Genomic DNA, 27,933 nt, shown 5'->3' on the forward strand with positions numbered 1-27,933 from the left:
GCACACATCCAGACTCTCGGCTAATGGATCCACTCGAGACTACTTCTGCAGACGCAAACACCGTCGCCATGCTTTTCAAAACTCTTACCCGTCCACGGTCGCTACTTCTGTTCTCGAACCGCGTATTATAAACAATCCTCGTCGTATTTTTCCTCCGTACGAACAACAATCGACGAGTAACAACCGGTCTTGGTTCCTAAGGTCTAAATTTCGGACTCCCATTCATCGCCCGTTCGTAAAGCTGCGCGGATCAGATGATGAAACAGCAACGCCTAGTCGGTTCGAAACTACACGGCGCAGGGAATTTCTTCATATCCCGAGTCCCAGCGAGCGTTAATTCTGCAGTGCAGAGTTTCGGCACGCAATGGCATTACCGATTGGTTACAAGGTTAGTAACGGGAGCAGGCAGTTTTACCCGTCGACGAAACCTGATCGCTTGATTCACCGAGGTGACGCGTCCCTCGGGAAGAAGATGGTTGCCATCCTCCGTACGAAATTTCTCGATGAATCCCGAGGGGCAGCCACAGGCAGCGTTTAGCTGGCTAATATACATTATCCGACTAACGCATTTTGCCTCAACCTGCACACGTCTCTTATCGCCCATTGTTGTCCTCGGGCCCGCTTATGAAACGATAATTCGTTCATATTTCCTTCTTTTTTTTCTTATCCTCTCCCTCTCCTTCTCTTTCTCTTTCATTTTCTCCATGTAGGCCACGTTATTTTCTATTTCACAAGGACGAACAACAGCAGCAGATCCGACGTACTGATATATTATATGTTTACCCGCGCGTCAAGCAAGCTCATAAATAATTGAGTTGATCCCTCGCGTTTCTAGCTGAAGAGTTTGTTGGAAAACAACTCCACGGAGTCTGAGTAATGTTGAACGCAAGTTATTAACGATACGGAATTTGTCTGAGAGGTTCTTTTTTTTTTTCTTTTCGTTTTACTTTTTTTTTACACAGATAAAAATGTGAGGAATTGTTTATGATTTAAAATGTTGCCGAAAAATATTCATTTTCCATAGAATATGAATATCAGTCCGAAGATATATGTAAACGGATAAAAAAAAACGTAATGATTTCATTCAGTGCCATCGGGCCTGTAGTTACCCTTAGGCAATATACGAGCCCTGCAACTCACCCTCGGTGAATATCGGAACTCCCGATGATTACCGAGTTACTTTAAATAGGGTATAGTGTTTAGGGACAGGCTGAAGCCCGCGTAATTTTCATCACCGATTGCAGGAATTTATTGCCTCAAATTTCACATACGATTGTCCAACCCCCCCATTCAACATGGGACCGATACCAATTACGACGACACCTCCCGAAAACCTGAGATTATCAGAGCCTGTAGACCTTGAAATACTTCTTCGAAATCACGAAATTATGTGAAAGTACGTTACAGGATTAAACGGCGCGGCGATAAATTGATGGGAATGAGGTATTTGTCTATTTTCAATCTGCAGCCACGTTCTTCGACGATACGGAAAAATTTAATTTATTTCTAACGGACAAACGACGGATGGATCTGCACGAAACCTTTGGCTATGACGGATATGTCACGCCGTAGCTACAACTCGGCGTCGAATTCCGCTTGTAGATTCGGTTCACGTGCAAGATGGCGGCTGTAGTTTGCTCCCGGCATGCACCGTCTCCCTTGGCGCTCCCGTTCTCGGGGGCAGAGATACCGGCGTCGGGACGTTCGGTGTTGGTTAGGCGTCCCAACAGTTTGACGACATACCCATTACGCTCGGGAGGAGCGAGGCAGAAGCCCAAGTTTAGGCTTGGGGTGGTTCGCCGAGAAGTACAGAGCTCGCGGGGTTTACTCCGTCGGGGAAGAGAACCGGATGATTCGAGGTCGCGTGGTGCGAGGAGCTCGACGAAGCGGTTGGGTCCAACTGGGAAGGGGCGAACAGCTATTTGCGCGTCTTTGTATAAAATAAACGCCGGTTAGAGGTAGCTCTGAATACTAATTTCACCCCGACAGCTTGCTGTTCGCGCGGAGTCGGGTCGGGGGATGAACAATTTGGCGAGACAACTTATACGTCACCTCAAAAGGGACGAATCGGTGCCCGCCCTTGTGCCTTCGTCTGTACGTGCACCTCTACAGCCTAGGCTGATCCTGGAACCCGAGAGCTCCAGATTCCGGGCAACGTACGAACCGACATGTCTGCATGACGTTGAATCAACTCTCATGTTCGTTTTACCGAATACCTTATACAAGCAACTGCGAACGAGTGCGAAACAAGTTCGATATCTTCCAACGGACGTACAGTGCAAGAATCTTTCGTCGATGCTTCTGATCCTCTGGTCTCTTCAAAGTATGCCGCGTTTCGAGTTGAATTCAATCCACCCAGGATTTAGATCAATTTCAGTTTAGTAAGGGTAGCCGTGAGTCGATTTGCGTCCGTCAAAGATTCAGGAACGACTCGATCTTTTACTCGGTTAGTCTGGCTCACGTTTGCTCGGCTCTGCGTCAGGCTCTACTTCGAAACAGCGGAGTAAAGATACGACCGATACGACATTGCCGTGATCGGAGAGCACAATATTTCTCAACCCTGTATGGTGCGTGTAAAACTAGGTACTCAGTCGTTGATTCAACAGATCGGCTAATCACGCCGAGTCGTAAGCCATTCGGTAAACAATCTTAATTCAATTTAATCCGTTCCGAAGGAACCGAACGTTACGAATCGGAGAATTTTTCTGAACCGCTTGAGACGAGGATACCTATTTTAAATGCTTGGTTCGGTCCCGAGTGGCGGAGAGGGCAATGAGTGGCTAAAAGTCGGAGTTTTTGTAAACGATGCCGGGGTGTGTGGCGAGCAAACAATCGCTTGACCGCGTTGTGGAATATAAGGGCCTCGGTCATCCGCTGCTGTGGCATCCGCGTACTTGCTACCTCATACGCTACGTAGGTATGTCGTATGCACACATACGCATGTGCCTATAATACACACGTGTGAACATACCGACTACCGGTGTGTAACGCTGTGTGCCACCAGTCACTGCTACTGGGCGTAATGGAGTGTCCACTCGAATTCCTCCGACTTATACTCGGCCGGATACATCATATAGTATAGCCTTACCTATATTTATATGTATGTCGTTGTCAACATGGTCCTCTGTTTGCTCAAAACTTTAGCCCACTGCTTTGAGAGACCGATATGTACAGGAGAGCCCAACAAATACTCGAATACTTGCTTCCCCGCCCGGCAGCCATCCTGGATTCTCGATCCTGGATCAAAGATTCAAAATCAGTCCTGGCGCGTTCCTCTGATACTTTTTCCTCCGCTTCTCACGTGTCTTTACCCCGACGCTTCCCTGAATTTCCGCTCGAACGTCGCTGAAAAAATTTCTTCCTTCTCGACTGGCGGAAGCCGGTGGTCAGAGATTAAATCCTTTCCTTTAAGGTTAAGGCGGATCAACGTTGACGGAACTAATCGAGCGGAAGGATTTTCAACCGGTCAAGCTCAATCGGAACGAGGATAACATCCTCTCGAATCCCCTAATCTCATCTTACCATCTTACCAACTTCGAAGACCGAGCGTCGGCGAATCGTTCCGCTCCGCACGCTTCGAGGGAAATTCCCCTGCGGCGAAACCGGCGCGTACGGTAGTTGCGGAAGGCCGTAATAAGACACGCGATACCCACGGCCAAGGGAGGCTTCTCGTTCCAACGCTGACACAGCGGCAGCACAACGCGTTCGACGAATACGACGACGGTGTTGACCGTTCGTTTAAGGCTCGTATAACTCGCGGCTGTAACGTCACGCTCCGAGGAAGGGCTCACCCGTCCTGCGGGTTTGTTAGTTAAATAAACATCGCGTGTTATGTAGCGGTGTCCTGACAACACAAGACCCTTTGTTCGCCGCCGGGACGCCCGCGGATGCCCAACCACTGGATCCCCTCGTTTCCAAGGCGTTTCTTCCACCTTTCGCCGATTGACGATTAATGCAGACGCCGACACCCACAACACCGGCGATCGCGAGGAGAGACCCGGATCAATGTCAGAGCGCCGGTGCCGGAACAATGCGCCGAGGAAATCCTGACTAATTTCAGGTAACTCTGAACGATGCGCGAGCAAAGTGCTGGTAATTCATCGGGATGAGACGCGTGGAATTCCTTCTTCGATTCTTCGTACCTACATGTATATATATGTATATTAGGGTGTTTCAGAAAAAAATAATTTACCACTCTACACCGTGGCATCCCCTGAAAAGTTTGTTTAGGTTAAAAAGAAAGATTCTGTGAAAAGATGAGCGGTCCACGTTACGTGGAAGATTGTGCTCGTTTGATTTTTCGAATTTTTTTCTATTTTAAAAAATACTTGTTGCGGTATCTACTTCAATCAGTATTTCTTTTCAGACGTTTATACTCGACCCAAAGATCGCGATCCGTAACACAACGATATATCATCCGGGAAGCTTATTCTCCTAAATTAAAAGTTTATCTTGAATTATAACTATTTTATGAGATTGAATTAATACCGATAAAGTTGTCAGACGCACTTTTCAAAAATCAACTGGAGACTTAATATTACAATTGCGGATCTTCTTTCTCATCTAAACTGATATTCTGATTGATATAAGCAATAAGAGAAAAGTCATTCGCGATCTTCCGCGTAACGTAGGATGCTCATCTTTCGAGAGAACCTTTCTTTTAACCTAAACAAGCTTGTTAGGGGGTGCCACGGTGGAAAATGGCAAATAATTGTAAATAAATAATAAATGGTTGTTCGGAAAAAGGAGGCGCGTATCTTTCCATTTCGACGGCAGCGGGCACTATGTAGCGAAACATTGCCGTGCCGAGCCTGAATGCTGATATCGCGAATTGACGAATTATGCCGCGTAGTCCAACAATGTTGGATTCCAAATCCGGCACAATAGAGACACACCTTGGGCTATGTAGGACACTGCTTAAAAAACTCTCGCCATGCATGATTATACGTATTATTGCGCGGACAAGGGGATATTGTAAAAGTGATCAGAAATTATATTACGCCGGTCCAACCTTGCGGATTCGCCTGTCGGTTAACACAATAGGGTATAATTCAATTAGCTTCTTCTCTCGTAGCGTTAAGATATCAAATTGACACTTTGCACACTAAATTTATTCGTGCAGTCGAAAGGCCAATGACATTTTAAAAGCTCACAGCTTGTTATATCTATATATCTGACAATTCCGCCACGATGACGCGTGCAACGAGTAATTTTCTTTAGATCTACGGCCAATTCTTATATGCCTCGATGATCGAGCCAAGGAGGTCAATCCTATCGTCGAAACTCGATCAGAGATATTGAAATCCGAATGATCAAAGATATTGAAATTCGAGAGCAATCAATGGCACTTAGCAGATAATTAACGCGTCGGCGTCCCGGTACGGAAAATAAAATAAAATTGCAATCCTCTCGTGCAGCCATACGCTGCCACGGTTTTAATCAACGCGGTGCAAATCCTCTCGGCATTGCCTTTTTCACTTTTTACGGACACTCTTCGTTTTGTATTTTCTAACCTTTTTTTTCTCTTCATGTTTTTTTATTTTTTATTTTATTTTTTTCTTTTTATTCATTTTATTTCATTAGCGGACAGCAGTAGGATTATCCAGGCGGATCCCTCTTTGGTATTACCGAAGCACCGAGAACCTAGAAAATGTTGAAATAACGTCAACCTCAGAGCTGCAGCAGCCGCAGCCCGTGACTATGTGCGGAGAAAATATAACCGAATTTTTCCAATCCCCTCTACAACATGTACACTCAATATAGTTACATAAATATATCTACAGTCACATGCACGATACGCCGTGGATTTTTCTTGAATTCTCATTGGTCGTCGGACTCGGTCGGCAGCAGCAGCAGCAGGGATTTGCAATATACGATTTGCGATTCGCGCAGTGCCAACTATAATACCCAAAGCCTTCCTTTTCTAAGTACAATCGATGCGGCCCTGCCGCAGGAAACGAACGTCATCCCTCGTTCAAGACGGCGCGATATGGTCACACAGAAAAGAAGTAATGGATATAAAGTAATCCGATCATTACTTGGGCATTCTTATTTATGTGTAATTTTTCTCGGCAGTTGATACAACGAAGAAGAAATATACACTTCGTGGGTATAAACGGTGAAATCCGTTTATTCAAATTGGCTGAAGACGTTTCGGTCAATGCAAAAAGTCGAACTTCCTTAGAGCCTAAAAGAAGGAATTGTGTAAATGCATTTTATTCCTTACCCTTTGAGGGGAACTTAAGATTAATATGACGGCGGTAAATCGCGATGTTTTTAATTTTTAACCTATTTTTCGATCGATACCGTTAAAGTCAAGGTTAACACCAAAACCAAACCAGATTTGACCGTTTATACTCGCGAAGCGTATATTTCTTCTTCGGTATTTTTGCAGGTACGTAGTAGAATTGGAAAGATTTCGTTCCTCTATGCTGGGGTGTTCGCGTTGAAGACATAACGCGGGAAACCGCACCTGAAAAGGTCAAATATTTTCACGCCAGGGATGTAAATATGGCGTGGTAAGGTTCATCCCTGCGGGCGCTAGCTGTAGCCCCGCCCATTCGGAGTTACCCTCCGCGTTTCCAGTATTCCTCCCCCGACGAAAAATAAAGGAACACAAACGGCCCGGCACACAATTGCTGAAACATTTTTGACGCGAGAGACAGAGGGTGCAGGATGATGCGGCGGCGACTTCGTCGTGCTCGGGATGGCAGGGAAGCAACGGAGGATTTCGAAGGGTGGGACTCTGAACGAACGTAATTTGCATGATTTTGCATGTTTTAGCGCTCCGCGGTGCAACCGTGCCGGCTTTCCCTGTCCGTCTGCGTTTTTCGATCCTTGCTTTTACCACCGTATGGGATATGGATTGTTGCGAGGTAGCGAGGTAACGGCGATAAAGAAGCTTATGCCCCAGAAATTACGAATCGTTTCTCTAACCGGCTCGATCGATACCGTCTTCGCAACGGCTGCGGAAAACGCAAGGGAAAGAGAGGACGGTGCGGAGAAAAAAAAAGATAACCGCGAGACAAGGTGTAAATTACAGGCTGTTTCAAAGAGTTACCGGACAAGGAGTCAAGAATGGCCGGGTGAATTCGACGCGTTTAAAATGGCTCTCCGCACCCTGGAACCGGGACGTGTGGTCACCGTATCATTTCTGACCGCCGCCGTAAGGCCGGCTCGGCATTCGGGCGGCAACAATGGGCCAATACCGACCGATAATGAGGCGTGCATTGTCGCTAACGCTGCACGATCTCGTACCTACTCTGACGGATCGAGTACGGACACCGGACACTGGTCACCGAACAACGGGGCTCGTACCTACACACATTTCCCGGTATCCACGCGGTTCATTACACCGGTATAATCACGCAAATTACCCGAAGACCGATATCGAATATCGTCCGAATGTCGGTCGGCGTCGTTGCTCGAATTCGAATGTTTTACGTACGTCGTGCTAATCGCAAAGCAGTTTATGTCTTTATCCCAATGTCGTGTCATCTCATTGGTACTTACGAAGTAGGTGTATTGGTATTCGTCTTCGCGCATGAACTGACAACCAAGCCAAAGTCGACGTGGCTCTGGTATCCAACGTTCGTCGTACACTACCTCGGCCTTATAGCTGTTCGATACACTTGCCGAAATGCTATTTTTCAAATAGTGCCTACCGTCGACCCAGCACTGGCAATGCCATCTTGGCTCGGTACTGTTATAGTTATTTAACACTGTCACGATGATTGCCTTGGCAAACTTTGGTTCACGCATGACCATCGCAGGTTCATCACTTGTAACCAGCTCTGGTACGATCGTGTCATTCGGGGAGTAACCGTGAATGGTTCATCGTTGCCACAGAGACTGGGGCAGTAATATTAGTCTTGTACTGAGAGAAATTTTTAGTTCCGATTACCGGTCAGTCCTTAATTATTTTCATTTTTTACCACAATCGAAAAATGTTGTTCTAGGTACAAAATGAAAATTAGTTGCGAAAATTCAATGCTCGCGCAAGAATAAATTGACGTTAAAGCCTTGTTTAACTGATTTTGCCTTGCAATTACCGAAAAAGGATCGACAATAGCGCAAAATGGTTACGCGTACCTCGTTTTTCGTAATCCCAACAATATTCGAACATGTTTTTTTAACGATAATTGTTTTACTGAATTTTTCTAGTTGCTGTAACAAATGAAATTTTTCTCAGTGTGGTACGAGCGTTCAACCGACATTGGTCCAGTCGTGGAACCCCGCTTGGGGTGCTTAGCTGAGAAAACGTTTTGCAACTCGCGCAACGCTGAATAGTGCAAAAATTTCGATCTCGCGATTAGATCGTCCGGTTTTAACCGCGTCAGTGGGCAACGAGTCTTACGGAAAGTGTAGGTATACCACTCGCTCGCGTCTAAGCTCGCGGTAGATGAAGATAAGTCAGGATTTTCCACATTGTCGAAGTTAACTTGGGGCGTAATCTTGGGGTGAGATCGAAGATCGAGTCGAAGATAGGTGAAGATGGCGCGGGCGCTGGTCGCTGACCGTCGCACCCACACGACTGTACCCAAGCATTTTCGAAATTGGCTCTGGTCGGTCCGCCGCTGCACTTTGGGTTGAAATATTTATTTAGCCGAGGGTAGGGAGAACAATCCTTGCGGATTCCGGCGAGTAATTTATTGTTCTACAAGCCGATTATGCGGCTTAAAATTCAATGGTACCCCTCTGCTTTTCTCGGCCCATGGACAGCGGGAACCAACAGGCACTGCGGCGTGACATGCACTAATTTCTCCGCATCACAAACACGTCGATTCTCTGTCAACAACTTGTCCGACCGACCCGCAGGTGTCCTCGACCGCCACCAATGCAAGCGATTAGTACCGCACTTGCCGCTCTGATTCATCTTCTTATCATTCGGAGACGTTATTGATCCGGGTCCTTGGGCACATCCGTAAAGTCGGTTTTTAAACATTCTCAACATATCGATTAGTTTAGGGTTTGTAGCACAAATCCGGATATTCATTTACTGACGACATGTATGTATATATATTCGTTACTACATATATATATGTAGTAACGAAAAATTAAATGACGTACAGAAATTTTAACGAGGTTTCGCGACGACTATCTATAACGTATTTTGATCGACTATGCCGATAATAACTATTCCTGTGAGGTCGCAAAGCGCACAGCATCTTCTTTAAAAAATAGTCAACATAACTACGTGCAATAATCAAATAAACTATACGAATCTTTGAGTCATCAATTGCCAATAATTAATTGTTTGCATTAGATTTGAATATATAAGTGGGATTCTCATTTATTTATTATATTTGCAGGGGAAAAATTGTTGTTACATTGACTACTTTAGGGATTGATGCATTTTTGCTGATGAAATTACTAGAGTTTTTGATAGTGCAACTTCTCCGTACGTTACCTCGATTTTTCTGGATATTCTAACAAGAAGTGGAACACCAATTTTTGTGCCGTGTAAAAAGTTAAATTGAAAGAAAGTCAATAATTAAGGTGATCGGTATAATTTGATTCTGGCCATTGACGGTTTGTTTCCGAGTGAATGTTTGATCATTCCACTGATTGATATTCAACGCAACGTACTAAACAGCATACGTATGAAATCGTGAACTACAGCGTATAGTTGAATCTACGTTATATGCTTCCAGCTATCTGCCAAGGACGATGCAACGTAAATGAGCTGCAGCAGTTGATAAAGTTTCTGCTAAAAACAAGTGTGCAATTAATTTGCAGGAGAGCTGATTGAAAGAAAGAAAGAAAGAAAGAAAGAAAGCATAAAGAAAGAGATCCGATCCCGGTTGGATGCAGCGGGGCTTTGAAGGGCGAGGGAGGGGGAGGCTGACATCGCAGAAGTGGCGAAGACCGCGTCTCGTGAGGTGGTTTTGGTGCCATGGGGAGCTCGGCGGCATCTCGAATGATTAGAGGCCGGTGTGGAACGCCATTGCGCGAGCATACAACGCATCTCGAGTGTTCGCAGATGCCTGCGCGAGACACACCGATACCTATCAAAGCCGGCCTGAAGAGGTGCGAGGAGAGAGGGGAGAGAGAGAGAGAGAGAGAAGCAGAAAGAGCGCGAGGAGAAAAAACACGGAGAACAAGCGAGATGAAAACAGGCGTGGAGATGCTGCGAGAAGGAGATGGCGCGGCGGAGGATGAAATAGGCGGTGGAAAGATGAAGAGGAGGAGGTGGAGGAGGTTGAGGAGGATGAGGAGGGGGAGGAGGGGGAGGAGAGGCTCTCAGCGCGAAGCGGACAGGATAAATAAACCCGGTGCGCCGCCCTCTCATCTTGTAGACTTCTATTTCGCCGATGCGCCGCTGCAAGTCATCCTCTCTTCCCTCTTCGGCCTGCCTGCATCTACGGCTTCTATCCTCAGCTGCAGGTCACGGTCCGCGGACTCCCAGCTTCGGCGATTCTACCACTGACGCTGCGAAGAATCTTGCGAGCGAAAAATGAACGATGGCCGCTCACGGGATACCGAATAATACGCAAATCGTGGGCCTAATTTAATCCAGAGATCACAGATATTTAACAAACGAACGGAAAGAAAAGAATTTTTTCAAGATTTGTCACGAGGGTAAATAACGTTGTTGTGTCGGTTTCGATTACAGGGACGATCGATAATTGACGGTCTTGATTTACTTTTTAAAGAAGTGATTTTTTAATCAGGCAGAATTAGGTAAAGCTTTAATCGACTTCTTATTTTATACTCGTAAGGCTTTTAGATTCGGGCATATGTGAGGAATACCTTCGTCGACTTCACAAGTATGAACGGACATTTTGAAAAGTTATCTTGTTTTCAATCAGACGTATGTTGGATATAATTTATGCACCTATCCCCCGAATTTCAGCAACGCGTCCAACGGCGTGTAAGATGAAATAATATTCCCCCTCTGTTATTTTGATGAAGCTACGGAACATGGCTTTTAATTAAAAGACAAACCGGCGGTGACTGTGATTTCTCAGTAAGCAGCAACGCTGCAGGCAGAGTGCCGGTGCGGTGGGGCTTAAAGCGGATTGCCAACCAATTATCTGCTTCGATATGATCTGTTCCGTGCACCGACTAGCCGGGCAAAAAGCCCCGGAACGTCGGGCAGGGCGCTAAGCCCTCGGAAATACATGCCCAAGGGAAATATACATCAAGTCCGTGTAGTAGCTGCTGCAAACGAGGAATATACCTACCGCACAGGGTTGAGTTCGGTTATTTTCTACGCCCCGCACGGATCACGAAGCTTTCTCTCTCTCTCAGCTTCCATCGTTACGTTTTTGGGACTTGTACGATCGTCGCAGGGTCAACGCAGTTTCCGCGTGCCTGTCGCTGCCAGCTATGGGATGCTGCTGGATGGGAGAGCCGTGTAAAGACTCGTGAAAGCTTCCGGAGGGAGAAGCGAACGGAGGGGACAAATTGCCGTGAAAACCCACCTCGAACCATGACTGTAATACTCCGCGGGGATGAGGGCACCTTCCATATCCTGCTGCGATGTCAAACATTTAACACGGGACTCGGCCATCCACCAGAAGAAGCGGAACGCGAAACTTGGCGGACGACGAGCGGTAAGTGTACATTATTACATCGTATATATATAGATATATAACGCCGATCTGGATGATCGAACAGCGCTAAATACACTCACTCGACTCGGCGGCCTATCATTCCACGCTATCGAATCTGAAGAATCACTCGATAACGAGAGAGAGAGAGAGAGAGAGAGAGAGAGAGAGAGAGAGAGAGAGAGAGAAACGAGAGAACGAATCACTCTTCTCTACAGTACTCGAGCTTTCCCACGTTTCATTCCGAAGCCAGTTTGCTACGTTCCATTACGTTCCTGGGAATCCACTGACAATCATCCAACACCTCCGTGCATAAATCGGGAATAATAACCAGGGTCACTGGTTTTGACCTTTCGCTCTGATACCTAGTTGAGGCATTTTGTTTCCACAGGGTTCGCAATCTTGATGTCGCAACTTTGTGTCTTTGGGAAAAGACGTGACGAATACAACATTTTCCCTGCATGATCCAACGATAATAATGCACGATGAAATTGAGTCGGCGCAATTAAACAACAGCACCGAGTTACGATAACAAGATGAATTTTCAGGCGTTGGTATAAATATTGTGATGTAGAGTAATTACAAAGGAAGTGCCGGGGGCGAGGTGGGCATGGCTAATTTATTATTATACTTGCCTGGCGAATTACGGATCGTCGCCGCGTCGCGAAGCTCGCAAGCTGCAGCGCCAACGACACCCTTCGCTGGCCCAGAGTCGCGATGGTTTTACGGCGAGAGTCGGGGAAACGTCGCCGAGCGAGGCGAGCCTAACCAAGTGTCTACCTATATTCTATCTCTCGCCAACCATTAGTCGCGCGCTGCAAATTGAGTGAAGCCAGCCAGGCTACGCGCCTGATTCCATTAAAGACATCAAACGGACAAAAATTACATCAACCCGCCCCGTCGCCCTCTACTTGACGCCGCCACGCTGCAGCTTCACAGATAACAGTGTGGAACACACGCGTAAACGTGTAAACGCATCCCCCTCCCCCTCCCCCTCCCCCTTTCACACCCTTCATCCTCTTTCTCCTCTCACCTCACACTCGACACGCGGCAACACGCGGACAGGTGAATATGTCTCTTACGCTCGGACAAACCCGCATTTCCGCTATAGGAATTCACCTTCTGATCGATCGTTCTGCATTCTTCGTTCCTGAGGGATGGCTTTTTTTTTAAACGAAAAAAAAAAACGTCTTATTTCTTCACGCTAGATAAAATGTAGGTTCGACGATTCGGAAGTCGTTCAGCGATGCCTTCCGATGAGCGGTATCGAAGTACAAAGTAGCGGGTCGTGAAGGTAACTGGAAAAATTAAAATTCAAAACTGTCCAGAACTGAGATTCGATTTCTTCCAATCTTCAGTTTACGACGAGAATCATACACGGGCAGGGTACGAAATTTATTCCGAATATTAAAGGCGACAATTAACTTTCGTTTCTTTGCACAGACATTACGATTTGTAACAAGAAAAAAAAAACACACTCGCCGTTACGGAAACCACAACCATGATATTGAAACATTAAAGTATTTTCACGTATTTTCTTTTTTTTTTTTCTTATAAGCAATTTCAAAATCCCTAGCAAGTTTTATGTTCACAAATAATTTCATTGACGTTCTCAGATCATAGAACTTTTCTGAGCTTGGATATTTTGGGAATTATTAATATAATGCGTACCTAGAAAAAAAAAAAAAAAAAAAAAACAACAAGAACTCGTGCATTTGGAAAACGCATTCACCGCAACCGTGCGGACGGCGGACTAATTGTCCCTTCATAATTTCGTTATTGTGCATACACTAGCATCAGTTTGACAATTTCATCAACACCGTTTATACCTATGCAACCGTAGTATATACACGTATATATGGTGTACCCAGTGTACCAGTAAGTACCCTGAGGGTAGCGGCGAAGCGAGGGTTGAGAGCGGCGTTCGTGGGTGTTGGGTAGATGGAAGGGGGGACGGAGGCGACAACGTTTTGACACAATTTGCCGGCTGACAGTCTGTACCAGGACGCAGCGAAAAGCTCGTGAAATTAAATTTCCAGCGCTTTATTTGATCATATTTTGCATCGGCTTTGACGCCGGTCTCATAGGGCGTGCTTTTAAAATATATTAACAGCATCCGATAAGAGCTTATCAAATCCAAGGCATCGTTCATATTTTTTATAATTCTGTACCTACGTTCTTTGCTCGCCGTAAGTCAATTGAAAATTCGTATACTAGAATTTGAAAATATTTATTCTTCCTCGTTCGGAACACGCTAATTATTTAATTTCACTGTGTAGTTTCATTCACGTCTTAACGAGTACTTTCCGTATATCGCACAGTTGGGCTGAATATTTTCCAACGGTAAATGGAAATATTTCAATGCAAACAGAGTTTGAGTCTGGTTTAATAAAATAAACAAGCTGCCACCGGTGGGTTCGAAGTAACAAACAATAAACGAACAAGTAATTGCGGGGAAAAATGGCCGATACCCTGATATCGGGAAATTTTTTGCCGCAGGTTCGTCCAAAACTTGTTCGCGTTTCGTTGGCAGGAGTATGATATTTTATTCATAACTCGTAGAAACGGCGCGCGCGTCTCGAGCAAAGCGACGCCCCGCGGGCGTCGCGAGGGTGGCCGACCACCCCCTGTACCATCCGTATCTAGCGCACGGATACCTGTGTACGTCTGTATTTCTCTGTGTACGAACCAACAGGGGAGTGTGTGCATAAACCGATATTCCCTCGTATATATACACGAAATTTACAGACAAGGTAGAGAAGACAGAGGAACAGAGAACACGGTGGTAGTAAAATGTTCCTGCTGCTTTGTACACATTTGCATACCGCGTTCGCGTTCGCGTGTGAATCGGCGCGTGAAATTCACCCAACCCCCAACCCCCAACCCCCGAACGCCGTCCCGCGATGCCCGAGGGGCTAGAGAACTCCTCATGAAATATTCCGCCGGCAGCAAACGCTTCATATTTTTGCCGTTTCTGTCCCCGATATCAACCTCTCCCTCCGCCTCAGCCGAGTGCCTGTCAACGACGAGTTTTCTCTACACCGTGCCCTCGATCGTGGCGTCCGAAATGAGAATGGGAGGGTCGAGGTCGACGCGGCGGCAAAGTTTATCGCGAAAGACGATGATCACAGGTAACCGTACGTTGAATGCGAAGCGCAATTTCCTTGCAAAGACCGGTATTGGGATACCGCCAGGCGACGGTACCAACCGCGAAGTTGTTCGCGAGGAAGCGTCTTCCGCTAGGAAAGGAACTCCCTAACGAGCAACCGGGTACCGGGAGCATCCAGAGCCGGAAATAATTAAATACCCCTGCCCGAGTGGTTCCATTGTTCCGTCACAGGTTAGCTTCGCCCCTCCTCGACAATGAATGCCCATTGAGTCGAGTTGTTCGGTTGTTCAGTTTCGCTTGCGATACAGTCGACTATCCTACTCTCCGAAAGTCTCTCCCCCTTCGGCCCCTACGTCGATTCCTCCGGATTCGCCCTGGCGCATGTCGTTTATTGGGCCAACACACACACGCGACAAATTTGTCCCGGCATTGTGAGCCCGCGGGGGCTGGGGAACCGATAAGAATACCTTAACGAATAACGATTAGTCAGGCCTACCAGGATCAAGATTTCCGTATTGTAAGAGTCACGTGCCGCTCGGTGAACGTCTCTTTCGAATTCTACCCCGCGCCAATTTTCATGGGACGATGAAGACTCGATGAACGCGCGGCTTTTTATCGTCTATAACGATATACGGGTGGAAACTGGCCAAAGTATAGACGAAGCAATCTGATACTCGTTCCACATTTCGAGGTTAATATTTTTTAAGGGAAATTTCTCTCGGACTTGACGTACGGTGCGGAAAATTTTGAATGAATAATTTCGGCCATGTGCAATTAGATACCAGCACGAATTGATGGTTTGGAAAGATTTTTAGTTCTTACAAAGAACTTTCAACCAATGAACCGACGAACAAAAAGAGACTACGAAACATACCTGACCTTTATCCAAATGATAAACTTGAATTTGAAAATATCAAACTTCTTAAAACCTCTACTTGAGATGAGACGATGAATGGCGGGGTAAATGTACCGGATTTGGTAATCCCTGGTGTATCAGTTGTGGTCATATTAATGAGGCATAATCGGAGATTATTACTACGTGTGATAAGACGTGCTTCGATCTACGTGAACGCTAATTTTCAAACAATCAACTGTTCCAAGTGTCAAAACTTATATCCCAAATTTGCAGCCAATGTCGAATTTCAGTCATGACATTGAAAAAGTCAAATGACGAATACCTATAGAATTTTACAAAGATTTGGCACAAGTGATACGGTGACCATAAATCGTGCATCCACTCTGTCCGTATCATTTGTCTTCGATGTTTTTTGTATTCTCTCTTGGGATCAAGTCAAAAAATTAGATACTGCTCTGCACTGTAATTTGAAATAAGAAAAATTCCATTCACGCCATTTGGAGATCATTGAAATTCGAAAACCTTGCAATCGGCAACAAAGGTCTAAACGGGGGTGAGCGTGCACGGACAGTACGGGATGTCGAATTACTTTGGAGCACCAGCAGCACCAGCAGCAGCAGCTTCGCCGGCAGCTTTACCAGACGTGTGCCAAGGTCTTCTCTTTCACGCTGCAGCGTATAAGCGAGCCTTCGTCCCGGTCCGTGGATCCATAATACGCATCATCCAACGTATCGCACGGCTCACGATACATCGACGCGTTGTACAGAATGAATCCGCGGATTACCAGTTATACACAGTGTATGGGATTTGGGGATATGTTCGTGGGGCTTGGCACCCGGGTTCTCGAACCCCACCGACGGCCAACGGAGTGCGGAGGAGAGTTGATTACAGGAGTACGGAAGAAGCCATCCCGCGCTGACTCCCCGGGGAACCCGGTTCAGACTCGGTCGTTTAGCTTGGCGCGATTCACCGGCTTACGTCCGGGGCGGCGGTCGGATTACCAGAGAAAATCAAATCAGAACGATGTGATATTTAGACGGATCAGTCGTTTCGATCCAAAAATCAAAAGGTTGCTCCTAATTCTTTCTTTATCGGAGTTCCGAACGCTCGCCCACCTCTTCGTGCGTTCGTTTGTCTTCCGACTCGTTCCGTATCCACTTTTCCCCGTCTCCGCGTTGATTTTTGCAAGAACCAACTCGTATACAATAAGGTATGCATAACTATAATCGGTGTTTTGAGGCGAGCGTGAAGTTCAGTCTTCCACGTTAGTCCGAGGCATTTTGTTATACCTATGAATATTCGGTTATAACCTATGACTAAGAGCAGCGTGTCTTATAATACGTTGAAAAATTTCGTGGCCGTAGAGCTCTCGGTTGTATCACAGTTTACAATCTCCAGATCGAGATTCAAGACAAGGTCGTAGGTGGTTGTACCATTAACGTAATTACAAACAAGTTAAGTCACGGCTGCCGGAATCTCGCGGCAACAATCGCGAACGAACAGTACAAGAGGAGTGATTTTGGCCGTGGTATGAAAAAGGAATCGTCCAGTCGTCTCCAACCGCAGCCTAATTCGTGAACGCCAACCGTTGGAAAATAACAGAGCTTCGCGTGTCCGCGGCATTTCGATCAAGACTTCACGCTGTTATACATCAGTCATCATTATGTTTGGCAGTATTTGTTCAACAGCCGTTATCCAACGAACATCGCTGGTATCGCGGGCTCTGGGTGGTGGCTCGAGGCAGCCTGCAGGGGTGGAAAAAGGGTGGCATGGAAACCGTCAATATCGCCGTACAACCAGGGATGCCGGGGTTCTTGGTAGGCGAGAAACAACGGAATGAACGTAGCGCTGGTATCTCCATAATAAGCCGAATGACTTGCACTACCACGTTGGAACACATTAGTGGTATTTGCATTTAATTGTCGGTTGTTTGTTTGACGCGTATATACGGGGGTCCGGTTAAACGGGTATAAGCAGGGACGAGAAGTAAAGGACATTATTCTACCGTTGGTTTGACCAAACGGTCACACCATATGTCGCTGCTCTAACAATCTCTATTTTTACGTCATTTTTCATTTTTACCGTTTCGCATTCGTTTCGTCCGCCTACTCGCCGCTTCTTTGCACCGCCTTCGTCACATCTTCACTCGTTGTTGAAACCTGACGTGGATGGATTTAATTGAGGAAGTTTATAGCCGGTTTCGGTAGATGGATCGAACCCGAGTCTAATTACACTCGGTTTGCCGTCTGAGCCGAAGAGAGATGACTAAGAACAACGCAGACCGAGCAAGGACTAAATTTGCATCATATAAGGGTCATGCGGTCGGATGGACTGAAAGAATGACCAAAAATAATCGATTAGTTTTACCCGATTAATCGAGTATAATCGATTATTTTTCAAACTCGATTATTCATCCACACTATCGGTTTTTGTTTTTTATTCGCGTGAAACGAAAAAATTAATGAAACTATAAATTATCAAAAAACCTTTCCATTATTAAGAAATTCACGAAATTTTTGTTTCACATTCACCGTTTCAAAAAAAAATACGTAATAATCGATCGATCAACTTTGACCGATTCAATCGAGTCGTGTTCGATTATTTTTTTGAACTCGATTCAAAGATGCGTCGATTATTTTTCGATCACAATTAGTAGCAATCGCTGTGTGACAGAGGAGAACCCGAGCTGTAAGAATAGGATCAAACCTCTTCTTCTACAAAGATTTTGCTTGTTGTTGTCTTCTCTTCTTTGTAAGGTAACCTTCCCGGATCGGACACGACTCTTCATTCGGTTCATTGAGATTCATCTCGCGAACCGGCGGGTCAGACTTTCGGCGTTTCTTCGCTCGCTACCCTTCGCACAGAAGACTTTATATACTGATACAATGATCTATCCTATCACAATTTAGAATCAAAAGAAACACCGGCAAGATGCGGCGCGGCGGCGAAAAGAGCGGCGAGGGGAGGAATTCAGAGAAGATGAGCGGAGAAGGGAGGGAGGAAGGGATGGATCCCACCTCCTCACAAGCCTCCTTTGCTCACGCCGATCGATGCTTTCGCAGGTCAGCTTCAAAGCGCCGCTGACCCCCGCTAGTCATTTAGATACAGATCATTCTCAAGAGAAGGCCGAAGGAAACGTGAAGATCCAAGGAGACCGGCATATGCTGTTCCCGACCACAGGCGTGTGTGTTTCGGTGTATTTATTTACAGTCGATTCTCGCCGTATCAATGTCGTGAAAACTGATGATACTGTTTTTCCCTCCTCCTTACCTACTGAGTGAATGCAGGCTTGATCGAAAACTCAAGTTTTCACCGAGGTTTCTCATGTGATTTTCAAGCTTTGTAAGCTGCTAAGGACATGCTCTTGGGGAGATTACCAAGTAATAATTTACCACTCAACAGTGTATTACTGGTCCCTGACACCTGCCATAACTTGAATTTCCGATCAAACCTGATCGATCGAATATCGCGGCAATGTAATTGGAAAGGAGATCTGAAATTCGTTTCCAATTGTGTGAGAAAACAATATCCCTTTATTGAATTTTCAATCGCATTAAATACGGACGTATAGTATAGTATGGCTGCGAACAGGTTTCACATTTCAAGTGTTACCGAACGAAAGTGTTTTCAATTACTGATTGTGACACAAGCTGTTCGCTATTTGGTTCATGATACATAAACTCGCGTACGAGTGAATGAAATTGACGAACTTTCCTGTGTCGTATTGAAAAAAACTTGAAAATCGCTTAAAAATCGTCAGTGGATTCAAGCGGAATGGTTTTTTTTTTTTTTCACGGCCAAGTCCCGAGGCGATATCGATACCAACGCTAACCAGTTGTTCGAGAAGTCTCAGCGCCGTTTCGAATCATTATAGTATACCTTCGAAACTCAATCCCGCCTGTTCGTCCCTCAGGAGATCGAGGCGAGTATTCGAAGCTGAGAACTCGCGCAGCGGAGGGTCGGTTACATTATAGCCTATACGCACGTACCCTGAGCATGCCTGTAGCTCAAACAGCCTGGATCAGAAACTGGCGAGAGGTGGAGAGAGAGGCCTAACCGAATCCACTGCCGCCCCTCTCCGCGCCGCTCCACCCCCGCCTTTCAGACACCCCTCCGAGCGACCAATCCCAAGCAAAGTTTGTTACACAACTCGCTGGGAACTTCGGAAAATGGCCTGCCGCATCAACCAACCTCTTCTTGCTCGACAGTTTTCGACGAGAGACTTTTTGCTATTAACTTTTCGTTTATCTTTTTTTTTTTTGTATTCTACTCAGAATTTTACACGAACGGATATATATTTCTTTTCAGATTTACTCAATTTATAAGCTCTGAGTTGCATGTATATGGTTTTACGGTATACAGGTGAATTATTTGCAACACCTATAATTCGAATACAGAGAATTTGATAATATATAACGTTATGATTGTAGGAAATTTTGCATACGATTCATTCCCAAAATCCTGCACGCGAATATTGATCATTAAGAAATAGTAAAAGTTTGAAGCCTGTTTCAGTGAATTTTTGCGCTTTTTCAGGTGGAAGGATTTACTGAACGTGAATACCATGCAGCGCGATTTTATTCTCTGGAAGGACTTGGACAATCGAGATAAAAAGTCTACATTAGGCAACCCCTTGGGTTGTTTTCGCCCCAAAGGAATGGTGAGCATTATCGAACCTCCATTTAATTTCTACGTAATATTAGGATCGCGTTATTATTTCTACCTCTGCTATGGCTTATAATAACGATAATATTGTATTAAGTCATCCGTCATGATTAGAAGCATTTAGTTCATTGTGTTCATCCGCTTTCGCTGTAAACATAAGCGAAGTGTGTTACGTGTACGTATACGCGTACTTGGGTCTCTATGTTGGATTTAACTACTGCGTGACTCGAGTAATTACAACTTTCCTGTGACAGAGAACTTCCCTGAACTCTCTGAGATAAGTGAGGTTCAATTTAGGCGAGCTTTGGTATCCCGGAAAAAAAAACTTCAAATAATTACGCTGCCATGATAATACAGACCGGTGAGCAAGTACAACAAACCAAGTCGACGCTGAGTACCAGCGATCTTTTCTTCCTGTACACACACTTCCTTTTTCAGTTATTAAGATTCGTCCGAACTCGGCGCTCGATTTACTTTCTCCTAAAATGCCGCGCGCTTATATTTCGTCCAACTGTATTAGAGGAAAAAAGAAAGTAACGATTGAAAGGACCGACTGGCCACAGGTGATGCCACTCGAGAAAGAATACCCATTGTATGATTGATCCCACGCCGTCTCGAATGAAATAAGAACCAAATTATGTACGCAATCACAGCTCCTCTGATGGAAAAACAACCAGGCTACGAGCCCTATTTGTTTTGATATAGCCGGAATCTCGACTTTGTTCTTTTAATCGTCTTAGATGTATTTCCAATGCTTTTATAATATATTGGTAAGAAATCTATTCTTAAGAAAGGTGTAAAGAGCCGAGTGTTGCATCAGCTTGTAACTTTCCGAATACTTGGGTACCGGCTATGTTCCCCGGTTTATTTAGATCCTCAAAAGCGAACAACAAGGAGATAGAGAAAAAGTCGTCGTCATTGAGGCGTTGAGTTACGTAATTCTTAAACCTATTAGGCGCTATAAATTTACTCCATTATTCGTGCGGTCATTTTACGCCAGTCGATTCTCTGCGCTAATTGTAATAAGAGTCTGCGTTATATAAACTTTTCTCTTTTATGATCGTTGGTGTTATGTGAATTAGATTGCGACTCGTGCCTGAGAAATCGCTCACGCTCGGGCGAAATGCCAGAATCACACGAGCAGCGATGCAGCTGTAGTTTTCGCAGACTTTTGTTTAACCTCATGCGGATACTTTCATTGCCGCTGATTTGTTCACTGCCAAGATGTTGATTGATTAGAGCCTTGATGGAACCGCTAGACGGCGATTACCCTACTTCAGAAACTAATGTTATTAACATTGAAAATGTAGAATGTCACACACCGAGTCCACTAACGTCTGAAGGTATAAAAACACAATCCCCAACCTCAAATAGCAGAGATATGTTTGTAGTTCCATACTTAATTCTCAACGTCAACATTTTAGTATTTTATACAATTTAACTTCACGCAAATAGATTGAATATATATTTTGAACGGTAATTCGAGCACTTCAAATTATTTGAGAAATAGTCACTCACGTTTGTGGCTTTTATACGTATAACAAAAAACACAATAAGAAAAGTCTGATTGCAATCCCATCAAATTATCGAGATCAATTGAAACCAACCAAAGCGTATCTGTTCTTCTCCATCTAATGACAAAGAATCATCATCATCGTGTACTAAAGTAAGTTTTTTCCGCTAATTTAGGAAGCAATTGCAGCATCTCATTCGCCAAACTCGTCGACACTGCAGAAGCTTCTATAAAGGAACGCAACGATGTGATGTTTAGATTGATGGGTCATTTTATTACAGGTAAAAACGTCACTCTCAGAAACTACCCCGAGAACCTCATTCTGTACTATCGTTAGCTTTGCGTATTGCATTTTTTGGGGTCAAAGCTAACGAAAATGGAGTCATCTCGTCGGAAACTGATCAGAAATGGATAGATTACGAATGAGAAAAGAAATGATACCTTTAGAATTGCTCTAGAAAAGACTTAAACAGAGCGGACTAAGGAAAGAGAGAGAGAAAAAGACAGCGAGAGGGCGTCTAAGTCCTCCCTCTTTAACTTTTTTCCTAGATTCTACCGGACCCGAAGAGGGCTCGGACAGTAACACGGACACCACCGAAAGTTCCCCAGCGGCGTTGAAACAACGGCTTCATGATTTGCCACCTTCTAGCGAGGCGGTGAAGTTGGCTGATCGTGTGGCAACCTTGAACCGACGCATTCGGAAGGAACGTGACTTGTATCTGCACCTCCAGGGTCTCACCAATCGGATCGAAGAGAAGGACGAGGCTGAACTGAGCACGACTGATTCTGCGAAAACATCGAACCCCGTATCAAGAAGCCATTATCAAACACGAATTGGCGATGCCCGTGCCAGAAGAAGGGAGCGATTGAAGTTCAGCACGCCGATGTCGTGCGAACTCCATTCTCCAGGCTTGTCTTCACCCGAACCTCTGAGCATAACAGAGATTCGCGAAAATTTTCCTCAAAAGAAAACACAATCATTGTTCAATGAAGATCATTACAGTTTCAAGAGTAATTTGGAAACCGGTTGTGTGGAAAGGAACATCTTGGCCAGTCCATCAATTCTCCCGATGATCGAGAAGTTTGACGTGGTAGGTGATATGACGAGCTCTAGATTTTCCGAGGAGTCTGATATGGACAGAGCGTATTGCAATGTGGTAAGTAATAATTCAAAGAAATTTAAAACTGTGAACGGTGGATCGCTTCAGCGCGATGTTACGCCCAATTTGAATTTTGATTTCGAAAATTCTTATTCCAAGAATCGTTTAAACGACTGCAGCCAGTCGCCGGAAGTAGACACCGATAGAATTCACGCTACACCGTCGTCCACCAACTCATTAGTTGAAGTGGATAACGCTTATGTAACCCTAAAGAAGCCTCCAATGAAATTTGGCGGATATAGACCTGTCTCGGGATTCATCTTTCGCAACCTTAGCTCAGACAGTGAATCGGACGTTACATTGGATCGAATTGGACACGAAAATTTACGCAGTCAAGACATTCGACGAGAAGATAAAACGAACATGGAAGATCGTGATAAACAAGAAACGAAAATGCAGAATGACTTTAGTTGGAATAATTACTATCATAACACAGATGAAACAATTGAAGTAGAATCGTTTTCTAACGAAAGAAGAGAGGTTCTTCGTGGGAGACTCCTCTCTCCCATATTGTCCGTAGACAGTCAGCTCCATATCGGAGAGTCAACTTCAAGTCAAAAGCATGAATCGCATCCGGACCTCCAGGTTCAGGAAGAGGCTGATTGGACGTCACTGCCAAGAGATGAAAGGAAACAAAATGTGTTGGTGGACAGACTCGAGAGTCGTGTCGATAACGACCAATTGGAAGAACATGGCCCAACAGAGTTATTCGGAAACGCAACGGACACTCAGGATAGGAAGAACTCGACGAACACTACAGATAGTGAAAACTTTCCCAAATTAAGACCTCCAACTGACGTCTGCCTTTCCAAGGAGAATACTAAAACCAACGTTTTGTCTTTCCCTTCAAACCAACTAACAACTCAACCAGTATTGGCGAGCTCGTCTAGAGATAGACGAAACCTAATATTTTCCGACAGTGATACGGGTCGAGAAGACCAAAAAAAATCAAATTCAGACGTGTACACTACTTCAAATCGACACCCCAACTCTCTTCCAAATTCTTTGAGATATTTTCCAAAAAGCATAGATGGTATTAAAAATCTCCAAAATCATGATCAGAGCTATAGTGACCAATCCTTGTCTCCGGTCCAGAGATCCCTTACGATTGTAAAATCTGCAAAAGTGCGAAATTGTGATTCTTCCGATGACAATGACGTACGTCCAAGTATTCCACCGCTAGAAATTGAATCCTACGAAGAGTCGCGGTCTCAATCTCCACCCGCTGAAGTTATAGAAGAAATGCCCACACCGTCGCTAGACGTAAATGCTCTAATTCAGGCGCTATCCGACGTTTCTCTAAATCGGGAAATCTCGACCAATAGCACGAATCGGTCGACGGCGCACGAAAAGTCTCCTCTAGGATTCTACAGCAGGTTTTCTGGATCTTCATGCCCAAGGTCATCAGAGTATACGCCAGCTGCAGGCGGTAGTAGACAGTCTCTCACTTCGTTGGAAGTGAGTGAAGCACAGAGTCTTAAAACTTCCAGAGTAGAGTCACCGGCTCCATGGCAAACTGTACCGCTGCTGAAATCCAACGAACACAGTGTCAAGTTAATGTTAAGAACCACAGAAGGTTCGGACAAATTGTCTATACCAAACTCGAATTTGAAACATCTGTCAAAAGTTGGTTCAATGCCGCTTGCGGATCGACCCTTAGAACTTGATCTGACTCGGACCAGTAGTTTCATACCGGTTGTCGCCAAAGTTAATAAAACAAACCTAGTATGTACTGAAAATGAACTCAAGGATAAATCGATCGGTAAAATGATATCACCAAGGAAGTATCCAAATACAGACATTAGTACTGAGACTTCAAAGCCACTGACCTCACGAACGACTGCCTCACAGTCGTCAGAAGATTCGCGGAAGAGCTTCCGTTCTCTAAAATCAATTCCACTTGCGTCTAAAGTACATGAGAAAAAAATTGACAGTCTACGACTGAAGAGGGATAGTATTAGTCCATTACCACCATTGTCTGGTGGTCGTCGGGTTCTAGAACCTTTGACTAGGATCCCCAAAGTTCAACAGGATTTACCGACTGATAGAAACACAAAATCTAACCGCCGTAGGAAAATTGCTAACGATTTGGTCGAGATTATCAGAGCTCAGCCCAAAACCGTTACTGAGAAACCAGTAACTAAAATGCCGCATAAAAACTCTTCTCGAAAGAGCCCAATGTCACGGAACGAGAGAACTGAACTGCATAATTCGCGGTTCAGTCAGTGTCTCCAAAATTCCATCGCCGAGACAGGAAATTCCTTAAACACTTCCGTTGAGAGTTTGGTAATGCAGAATGAGGTTTCGAATGGTACAAAATTGCTAGGGAAACGATTTGAGAACGGCAACAGATTATCAATGGAACAAAAGCACAAATCGGTGGAGAGTACTTCTGGGAATCAGAAGTATTTTAGTATTTCAAATAAGCAATCGTCCGAAATTTCAGACATCACGTTATACCCTCCATCTGGGAAATCAAAGAATGTTCGACATTGTGCTGGACCTATCATTAGATTTACAAAATCGCCAAGCCGTTCCGAGAGGCTGTGCTCAATGAATTCAGGTGACTACGAGGAAAATACCAGTTGGTCCCCTCTTTCCAGAGAAGATGATTCCGCGCGTAATTGTGCCCCAGACGTGACTGGTACGCCAGATGATCAACGACAGTTGGGCAGCATGGATAGCAATAACACGTCAAAAGCTACGGATTCTGGCACCCAAAATATGTCACCTAATCGTACTGCGTACTCTGACGTACAAAATATCGCAAAACCATTCGGAAATTGCATTCGTTTGGATGATCTTCAAGATGGAAGAGAGGTTACTATCGCATCCCGTGACACAAGCTGCCGAGGAGAATATTCCAGAGAAAAACAGTTATTTATGCATCTACCAAATGAGATAAGCGCATCTTTAACACGGCACAGCTCATTCGGCACTGAAGTAGCCGGAAATGTAAAATCAAATAAGGAAATGCCAAACACAATTGAAGACCTAAGAAAAAATATTGAAGAAAACAATGACAAATGGATCAAAAGTTTGAAAAATGATGACGACGTTGAAAATGACTTAAAGGTACGTTTAGATTTTTCAGCGGCCAACGCCCCGATGGCCTCCCTTCCTCAGAGTTGTGATTTAGAAAAAGTTTCATCTACTCGTTCCACAACTTTTGGAAATGCTTCGAAAATTTCGCATGACATTCATTTCGGTAATCTTAACAACGGCAGCGTGCTGCCACCACGAGAAAATGCCAATGTTGTAGAGGGCTCTTGTGACGAAACTACTTGCGTATCTGAGAAAATTCATTATGGCTCGTCTAAGTGTCTGGAGTCAGTACGTGAGAGTATGCGGCACGAATCGGGATACAGCCGTGAGTCGAGTCAACTGAATTCCCAAAGATCATCCCTAATGCATTCTAGTCCCACTTCTTACCAAAGTACACCTCGCAGCATTGCGAAATCCAAGAATTCCATTACTGTGTCCACATTGAATGAAACACTTTACCAGATGACTGCTGCACAGTATTCAGTCCGTCAGAGTGTAATCGAAGCATCCACCTGTAACGAAGAGATTGTAGAAAATTCCGCGAAACAAGCTGACTTAAGACAGTGGAATGACCACGAAGTTTCAAGTACTTCGAAAAAGACGAACACAATGGAATGCAGTCCCTTAGGCATTGATGCGAAATGTGTACTGAATGACGAATCCGCTGTCGAAGCCATTCCCTTGAACACAGGGCAAATCGAAAACCATATAGCTGAGTTTATTTCGAACTTACAATGTAATGTTGACGATGAACAAGATGAAAAACAAAGCGTAGATCTCAACAATAGTCAGGACACCCAGCTTCGATGTACAGAACATCAGCGTCCGACAAAAGCCTCTACGAGTCGGGTGAGATATTCACAGTCGACGAGATGTAGCAATAAGAGTCCTGGCGTTTGTGAGAGAAAAGCTTCTCCGAGTAGTACTTTGACTGCAAAGTCTGAGGTTGTACCGCAGCATCATCAAGATGTAACGCCGTCGTCGCCCGTACCCATCAGGTCCTTCCTGTCAATGCCTAAGCTGAATTTGACTGGAGAGTCAAGGTGGGATGTAGGCGTTGTTAACGGTGCAAACAACGTGAAAAAAAGTCAGGACCGTTTCCCCTTCACCATATCCGAAAGCGCGAGCCGGAAAACGTCAAAGTTCAAGGTTGTTGCTGACGTGAGCATAGATCAGTTGATACAAAAGCAGAGTGCCTCTCTCGAGCGCAATGTTGCAATGCTAACCCAACAAACGACTTTGGGAAAGTTAGAAGGAAGAATAAATGAGCTAGCCAATACCGAACAGAAACTCGAACCTGACCAGCGAGGTCCAGGGCGTCAGCTAACGCCGTTTCCCGAGGAGAAGAGAGGAACTTCCAACGAATCGCTGCACAATTGGAATGCCAAGATACCGTTCGATGGTGTAAACTACATATCCTACGGTTGCCGGGAAGAGCCACGAACTTTACTGCCAACGGTGAAAGGAATCGTGCGAAAATTTTCGGTAAGACTAGGCCATACCAAAACGAAGCGACACCGAAATTCGGGTGACAAGAAGGTGAAAATCTTGTACAAAAACAAAAAGTGCCGATATGAATCTGGTGAGGGAAGCTCAAGCGCAGCTTCTTTGTACCAGTCTCAGATTTTCACGAGCAAGTCGAGTCCCGGCTTGGTTCCGGACAGTACGGATGGTTCCAGGGCATCAAGTGGAAGAACAGTCAAGCCTGAGAAGAATAAAGCATGCACTAGCTTGTCCATGCAATCTACGCCCAGGAAAGGTTGCGATCACAACGATTTGTGGATCCAGGAGTTTGACTCTGACGTAGAATTCGACGGTCGGACCTCCCCGCTCGCGCGTCGTCTTGATCCAACAAGGACAGCGTTGCCACCTAGGAATTCTCCGGTGGATGATCGATACTCGATGTTTCTTGCCAGATGTAACGTCACCCGAATGGTTAACCAGGTTGGTAATGATCGGGAGAAAATAGGCTCTGTCTACAACTGTTGCGAGGGTGGGAACACTTATGGAAGTCCAGACTACGTCCGAAT

At 45.1% G+C, this 27,933-nt stretch overlaps 1 long non-coding RNA gene across 1 annotated transcript in view; it reads left to right on the forward strand.

Annotated features, from left to right (window-relative positions):
- The window catches only part of LOC124184889, a 79,734-nt gene extending 59,560 nt beyond the window's left edge, over positions 1-20,174 (forward strand). Inside the window, exon 3 of the long non-coding RNA XR_006871273.1 lies at positions 20,057-20,174. This is a non-coding gene — a long non-coding RNA (uncharacterized LOC124184889). The remainder of the gene's footprint in view (positions 1-20,056) is intronic.
- Positions 20,175-27,933: the final 7,759 nt, after the last annotated feature.

Source organism: Neodiprion fabricii, chromosome 6 (genome assembly GCF_021155785.1).
Source record: "Neodiprion fabricii isolate iyNeoFabr1 chromosome 6, iyNeoFabr1.1, whole genome shotgun sequence".
NCBI lineage: Eukaryota > Metazoa > Arthropoda > Insecta > Hymenoptera > Diprionidae > Neodiprion > Neodiprion fabricii.